We start from the raw sequence: 9,088 nt of genomic DNA, 5'->3' as shown, positions 1-9,088 counted from the left end.
AATGCTCATAAAAATTTAAAGAAGGAATTTAAAGAATTAAAATTAACTCATGAAAAAATTCTTGAAGAAAATAAGGATTTGAAAAATAAAATTTTATATTATGAAAAAGATAAATATACCAAAATTGAAGAATTTGTTTCTTGTTTAAATAAAAAGATGCCTCTAAATAAAATAGCCAACGCTGAATGTAACAATAATTCAAAAATTAAAAAGGTTGTTAAACACGTTCCTAAAAATAATTATAATTACTTCGATTATAATTATAGTAATAAGATTAAAAATGTTCCTAAATATAATTATAATTACTGTGATTATAATTATAAAAATAAAATCAAATATGTTTCTAAATATAATCAAAATAGCTATTATGACTATAATTATAAAATTAAAAATAATAAAACCCGTAAAATTTGGATAGAACATGGAACTAATAATAGGAAACTAAATGTTGCTACTTGTTTCTATTGCATGAAAAGTGGTCATATATCAAATAAATGTAAAATAACACATTATGGTGTTCCTTGTGGAGAGTTTACTTGAGTTATAAAATAATTTAAATATTTGTCTAACTAACCCAAAGGACATAGTGGTTGGGTACCTAAAATAGCCTGTTATCTTTCTATTTTGGAGATAAGTTTTAAATCCAGGAAGTCCATGTGGTACCTTGATAGTGGTTGTTCAAGGCACTTGACATGTGATATTAGAAAACCTACAAACTTCCAAAGGAAAGAACAAGATTATGTCACATATGGTGACAATAATAAGGGAAAGATACTCGGAGTAGGAGACATAGGAAGTGCATGTACCTTGATTATTAAAGATGTATTGGTCGTAGAAGGTTTGAAGCACAATCTTCTCAGTATTAGTCAATTATGTGACAAAGGTTTCAAGGTAACATTCAAATCCAATTATTGCACAATCCATGAAAAAGATTCTTCTAAAATTGCTTTAAAAGGTATTAGACGTGATAATATTTATTTAATTGATTTGGAAAATGTTTCAAATAAAAATATTTCATGTTTAGTAGTAAAAGAAGAAAATTCATGGTTGTGGCATAAGAGAGCTGCTCATATTCACATGCAACAATTGAATAGACTTATATCTAAGGACTTATTAATTGGTCTACCAAAACTCAATTTTATAAAAGACAAACTATGTGCTGCATGTCAAAAGGGTAAACAAATTAAATAATCTTTTAATTCAATAAATATTGTTTCGAGTGAAAAACCCTTAAAACTCTTGCTCATGGATTTATTTTGGTCCATCAAGGATACAAAGTTTTGGGGGAAATTATTATGCTTTAATTATTGTTGATGATTATTCAAGATATACATGGAAATTCTTTATTACTCTAAAAAGTGAAACTTTCAAAGTTTTCAAAAATTTTGCGAAATAGGTTCAAGATGAAAAAGATTTGAAAATAAATCTATTTGTAGTGATCATGGAGGGGAATTTCAAAATGAATCATTTGAAATTTTTTGTGAAGAACTTGGAATTTCTCATAATTTTTCTGCACCTCCACAATAAAATGGGGTTGTAGAAAGGAATAATAGATCTTTGGAAGAAATGTCAAGAAGTTTATTAAATGAATAAAAAATTCCAAAACATTTTTGGACTGACGCTGTGAGTACATGTTATGTTTTAAATACAATGCTTATTCGACCTATTTTAAAATGTACTCCTTATGAATTATTTAAAGGAAGAAAGCCTAATGTTTCTCATTTGAAAGTATTTGGATGCAAATGTTTTGTTTTAAATAATGGAAAAAAAAATTTGGGAAAATTTGATTCAAAATTCAATGAAGCTATACTTGGTTATTCTCTAACGAGTAAAACATATAAAGTTTTTAATCAGAGAACCTTTGAAATTGAGGAATCTATACATATTGTCTTTGACGAAATTCTGGACCTTAAGAAAAAACCTATTGAGTTAGATGAATGAAATATAGGTGAAGAAGAAGACTTACAGGAGACAATAATTGATGAGACAAATAATCTTCAACCAGAAGATTTAACTAAAACATGGCAACAACCCCAAGGATTATCACTAGACAATGTCATTGGAGAAGTCTCAAAAGGGGTAAGTACTCGTAGAAACTTAGCAAATTATTGCATGAATGTGGCTTTGTTTCACAGTTAGAACCTAAGAGCGTGAAGGAGCTCTAAAAGACGTCAATGGTGTGTTGCAATCCAAGAAGAACTCAGCCAATTTGAAAGAAATCAAGTCTAGGAAATCGTACCTAGAGAAAGCACTCATCAAGTGATAGGAACTAAATGGGTGTTCAGAAACAAACTGAATGAAGACTGAAATATCACCAAGAAGAAAGCTAGGCTTGTTGCATAAGGGTCTGGTCAAGAAGAAGCAAACGAAGAAGAAACATTCCTTTCTCAAACTATATATTGTTAAGAAACCTTGAAGAAGTTTGAAATGGATAAAGCTAAGGAGGCATCAACTCCTATGGCTACATCATGTTATCTCGAAAAGGATGAATCAGGTACGCCCGTAAACCAAACTTTGTATAAAGGCATGATAGGTTCATTGTTATATCTTTCTGATAGTAGGTCAGATATCATTCAAAGTGTATGTGTTTATGCTAGGTACCAAGGTATTCCTAGAGAGTCTCACCCACTACAGTTAAATGTATCCTTAAATACCTTAAGGGAAATATATCTTTTGGTTTGCGGTATCCTTGTGGGGTTGAACCTAGTCTTGTAGGGTTTTCAGATGCAAACATGGTGGTTGTAAGATAGATAGAAAAAGCACTAGTGGTACATGTCACCTCTTAGGTAGTTCCTTAGTTCCCTAACACTAAGAAACAACCTTGTGTAGCTCTATCCACCACAAAGTTTGAGTATATTGTTGCAGGTAACTGTTGTGCTCAAATACTATAGATGAAACAACAATTGAAGGATTTTGATATTTATCTTGACCGTATACCTCTTAAGTGTGATAACACTAGTATCATCAATCTTACTAAGAATCCCATTATGCACTCTAAAACCAAACATATAGAGATTAGACACCACTTTCTTAGAGACATATCCAAAAGGGGGACTGTGAGATAGAGTATTATGATAGCAAGCACCAATTAGCAGACATTTTCACCAAAGCATTGCCAAATGATAGATTTTATGACCTTATAAGGGATTTGGGGATCCTAGAAATTTCCTAAGGGTCTTGTATGTTGCATTTTTCACATTTTCAAAAATTCTCGTGCAATAATCGATTATCTCCTGATGATAATCGATTATCCTTCCGTTAGAGCGGTCGTAGGTCACAATAATTGATTATTCTGAAGCCATAATTGATTTTCACTTTTTTGGGCTTCTGGTTTTTGAAACAATATCAATTATTTCCAGTAATAATCGATTATTAGGTGCATATTGTCATTGGAAATAGTTTTCTAGTGGTGTTAACGGCTATAAACAACTACATTTTGATCCTCTACTGCATTCCTTGCTCATTTGCTATATTTGGGGTCCATAATCAATTGTTTTCACATCATTTGAGTATTATGAGGAGAAACACCGCGAGTTTACAATGTTTTGGAAGGAAAGGAAGCTGGTATCAACAAAGTTTTTTTATCTAAACTGGTTTCATGTCTATGGATTCCGGTTCCCACCTCTTCTATTTCATCAGGGTATTCAATCTCTATTAGAGTTTCAAGGTAAATACCATCTTGATTTGGTTTACGTCTTTTATTTCAATTTGAAAGCCAGAAATGGGGTCTACTCTACTAGAGATTATTTTGGATGATGATATTTGGACCATCGTGGCTCAAGTTCAACTTGATGAAGATGCGGTGATGCTGACCTAGAGGCTAGAAGGCTTCAACAAGATCTTGGCCTTCCGTTCATTCCTGAAGAACCCTGAGATATAGATGAATAGGAAGTAGTTATTGGTGGGTGGCCTTAAGAGTAATGAAAGGCTTATCCACTACTTGATTGTGTGGTTGTTATGTCCTCGTGCTTCAAATCATGCTCAGTGTTCAGAAGCTGACTTGATGATGATTTATGGGATAGTCAATGAAATTAAGATTCATTGGCCAAGCCTCATCTGCGAAACCATGATAAAGGTTAAGAGGTATACACATTATCCTCTACCCTATGCTTTGTTAGTTTCCATAATTTGTGAGTATAAGGGAGTATATGTCTCAACTCAGGCATTCTAGAGCACTCATCCCGATAACAAGATTAACGGTTCTGCCCTCCGTCAAATGGGATTTGTCTTGCAAGGAAATACCTAAATCCATCATGATGATGTGGGGAACCCAGAAGATGAAGATGACGACCAAGAGATGGATGATGTTCAGGATGAAGCAGGATCATCTTCACCAACATTAGTCAGTCACTCTTATTCCCTAAAGAGTCAGTTTAGGAAGTTATCTGATATGTCTCTTCTTTAAGCCTCTAGGCCTGAGGAAGTTTGCTCTCTCCTTAGGGGATTAGATGATAGGATCCATACTTTAGAGGGGTTAGTCCAACCTCTAGATACTAATGATAATGATGAGTTGTAGTCACCCCTCATGCATTTCATTTGCATTTTATATTATCTCTCTCATGTTATGTTTTCATTTATCTAATACAATAAATTTGCCTTATTGCTTATCTTGTCCTATTTATATATGGCTTGTATTCAGGGGGACTTTTCTATTTTTAGGGGGAATATTTTTTTATATACATAACTCTTTTTTATAATGATCAAAAAGGCGGAGAAGTATGTTTAAAGGTTTAATTATATTTATCTCTTGTCTAGTAATTCCTCTTCTTTAAGTTATGTATGAGTTAGAGATCAGTACAGGTTACAAAAAGCTTTAAATCAAAGAATTTTTTATCAGCATCAAAAAGTGGAAGATTGTTAGCATAAAGCTGAAGAGCATAAATCGTAATGATGTCTCAAAGTCAAGTCTTTAGTGCTCTTATTGTAGGAAGATCTTCATAAAGACTTGTTTTTATATTAAAGCTTTTGTAATTTAGTAGATTGATGATGTGGTTTATATTTCATTCTTTGTATTGTTTGCCTTAGCTTGCGTTAAAAATCGTTTTGAATAAGAAAACCTCATTTTATACTCAAGATAATCGATTACCACTTATGATAATCGATTATCAATGATCGATTATGACTTACCATAATCGATTATCACAAGCAATTATGAGGATTCAAAGAAGGTGGTCATCTTTCGTGAAGCATTCGGAGGAGGTGTTCATCCCTTGTGGGTTGCAGGGGAAGTGAGTTTCATCTCTTGGGGTAACAAGAGAGGTGTTCTAACCTTCAACTTGTTTATTTTCTTTGTGATTGTAACAGTTTGTTGATCTGTGTGATATGAACTAGTATAAGATTTACCTGTGCAATTTTCTCTCTTCCTTAGTCTTTAAATTTGTTTAAATTGTTTTAAGGAATTTATATTCACTTGAGAAAACTATTAAAAGAACGATTTGCGATAAGAAACCAATTCACTTCCCTCTTGGTTTGTTGAACGGGTTAATCATTTCGTTGGACCGTTTTGACAAACAGAACGAAAAATGACCCATAATAACTCAAATTATGCAGATTTTGCATCAATCACACCCCCAAGTTTTAAATGAAATGAATCAAAAGCTAGAGCAGCACTGGAAATGACTCTATGAAGTTTAAATACACTAGAACAAGCTGGAATTGGTCAGCTAATAGAGTCAAAACTCAAACTGGAAATTCTAAGAACTTTGGCACGGTGAAAAACAAGATTTTAAGCCAAAACAGCAGGTTCTTCTAGTTTTTAAGGCAACCAAACTATGCTAGATGCATTTTATTGCTTGTTATGGTTTGTCGTAAAGTACTTGAAGAACACTATAAGGGGATTGACTATTGTTTTTGGAAAACGTTTTTCAGAACCCATTTTATATAGCACGTTGTTGAGCGTATGAAATATTCTTTTAAAAGCTTAGACGCTCCACTTGAAATATATGCATTGATAGGATTAACGTGCTATTTAGAATATTTTTGTTGTAGCATTTATAAGAACTCCCTTTTCAAATAAAGGGTCGTTTAACTTGAAAGTTCTTATATTTTCAAATATAAAGATAAATTGTAAGTTTTCTAAGAGGATCGTTTAGTAAAGAGAAGAGAGAATAACACAAGATATTTTATATTGATTCGCTTCAATTGAGCTACGTCCAGTCTCCTCCATAGAAAGTTCCACTATAATCTTCACATGATTACAAATGAGTATTAGCATCACTCCTGGTACTCAGCTGCCTCGCCGAGATTTCCTTGAGTATTCGAATCACTCCTTGTACTAGACTACCATGCCTAGATTCCTTAACTCAAAAGTGTTTTAATTCTCTATAGAATTGCAATCAATGATTGCTTACAAGAAGTTTAGACTAAATTTCTCTACGAGAGGATTTGATTACAATACAATATAGTCTAAACACTCGCAAGTGTTTCTCTTTCTCTTTTCTCTTCTCTTCTCTTTTTCAACTTAGATGTATTGTTCTCTTTAAGCTCTTTTCTCTGTTTTTCTCTTTAGGATGAATATGTCATTGTAAGTTTTGTGCACTTTGGCTATCCTCTATTCTATCCTCTTGATTTTCTTCTTGAGAGATCTTCTATATATAGGCTTCATGAATATTTGTCCGTTAAACTGTTTATGTAGTTTGTAGCCTCGATGCTTGTGTTTTCTCACTAGTGGAAAAACTACTTTCTATGATGACTTATTATGACAGGTGAAATCCACCTATCATAGTAAGTTGAGTGGTAACATTTTTGTAATAAAAGTAACACTTATTATGTCACTAACACAAAAGTAGCTTTTAACGTCTGTTATTTTAGGCTTTTGACGTCTGTTAACTGTCCGACGTCATAGTGAGAGACGTAAATTGACGTCTGTTGTCTTTGAACAGATGTCAATTCACGTCTGTTGCATTTATAACAGACGTTAATTGATGTCTGTTGTAAGAACAATAGACATCAATTTATGGGCTTTAAAAAAAAATCGTTGTCGTGAAGGTGAGGGAGTAGACAGGTCCCGCAATGAGAGTGAGGAGAAAAATGCGCACAATAACGGTTCAAAAATCGCCGTCGTAGTTGTCCTAGAATGCACCCAATAACTGCACCAAAAGCTAATGAAAACGAATTTTAATCGGTGCAAATGAAAGATAATGGTTCAAACGTCATATAATCGGTGCAAAATGATTTTAAATAGTACAAAGTGGAAGAAAACTTACCTAATATTAATGGCGAACGAGACAAAGCAGAGGAAGAAGATGAACGCAGCGAGAGAGAAAACCCGTAACTAGCGAACGCGAATGAAGAAAAAACTCAAAACGAAAACGCGAAAGAAAGTGAGGCTCGCATTCTGAGTGTTTGGGGTTTGAAAGGGCATTTAACGTCGGCCCCTCCTAGATTCAAAGTCTAATTGGTAAAAAAAATCCATTTTGGCACTACTTTTGAGATATTTTCGTAGCTTATTGACGTTTGGGGAAGGGGATCCGACATCTAATATTAGACGTCGAACCCTACTATGTTCGACGTCTAATGTCTGTAAAAGTGGCCTTTCAATTATGACTTTGCAGCTTCTGACAAAGGATTTGATGTCTGATCTGGAAGACCCAATGTGTAAAGAAGGATTTGACGTTTGATTTGGAAAACCCGACATCTATGTCGTAAAAGAAATTAATATTAGCGTTTAAAATAAGATATTTTCGGACCTTTTTGTTCAAAACCTTTTATGACATATTGAATCCCTAATTTTCTTTTGCTTTTTGTTCATTCATGCATACTATTCTCTTCTCTTCTCTTCTGGTTTCAGTACATCACACCTAATTATATTGAGTGTAAAAGGACAACAAGAGAATATAACGTAATGGAGGTCTATTAGGTTTCATTAGCTAGTTAATTAGGTCAATGAACTGAAAGAACAAGATAATAAATAAGAGAGGTTGAGAGAGAGATCTGTTTGTCATTTTAATAAATGATTATACTTTTTAGAAAATGGAGACTGAGAGGGAACATGTCTCTTGAATACCCTCAATATTATTAAAGTTAATTTCTTTTATAATCAGTGTCTATTAGTGATAAAATTGCTGTATTGTCATTTCTTGCAACATTGTTAATGCCATTTCTTAGAAATCCATCAATTGTGGTATGAAATGTTTCTAAAAAAAATAATTACTTGTGGGATCTTTAGTACCATTCTAATAGATAGTATCCTGAACTTGGAATGTTTTTTTATTGTCTAGATAGTAAACGTCCCTGAGAAAGGAGCAAGGAAGCATCCACGGAGTGATAACATACAATTACCTGGAAAGTTGAACCTCTGTTATTTGTTTCTTGTTTGTTCTGTGATATGATATGATTTATGAAATTTCTTGCCTGGTATTATTTTGGGGCTGCCTTTGAACCTGAATAATTCAAAATTATGCATTTATATTTTGGGGGACTGCATTTATGTTTATAATTATCCTTTTTTAAAGACACCATCACCTAATTAACATGGTTATCGGAATGAGTATTTTTTTTTTCATCTTTCTGTAAAACTATTAATTCAAACTAAAATGAATCATGTGAATTAGCTATTCTGTTGTGCACTTTCCATACTTCTACATCATAGAGAAAAATACAGAAGTTAGAGAATAATATTATTGTAGGCAACAACCTTCGAAATGCATCTAAAAAAGGCATCAGTAATTTCAGGTGGAAAGTGCTGATCTTATTACATATGGTCTCATCCAAGAGTTTATAGGACGGTTTCCAATCTTAGTTAGCTTATCAGCTCTAACTGAAGACCAACTCATGCAGGTATTATAAGCATTGTTCAAATCTTAGTTATTGTAGTTTTTCCTGCTTTCACTAGCAATTTAGTGCACCAAGAGCTAACTCTGCTTGTTGTGTTATTATGATCATTCTGTTTTTCACTCATTGTCGGCGCGGGAGCACACATGTATAAGGATTCTTTTTATATTAAATGTTTTCTTAGAAGTCATTATGGCCATTGTTTTTGGTACGTAGTTGGTCTACAATTAGATACATTGGTGCTTTCCTGGAAGATGAATGATGATGAAATTATGAAAAGAGATTGTCCCAAACAGTGTAATACAATTTCTTTAAT

Source organism: Vigna umbellata, chromosome 5, assembly GCF_029865625.1.
Source record: "Vigna umbellata cultivar VRB3 chromosome 5, Vumbellata_1.0, whole genome shotgun sequence".
Taxonomy (NCBI): domain Eukaryota; kingdom Viridiplantae; phylum Streptophyta; class Magnoliopsida; order Fabales; family Fabaceae; genus Vigna; species Vigna umbellata.
The sequence above is the reverse complement of the archived record's forward strand: the minus strand, read 5'-3'. Positions refer to the sequence as shown.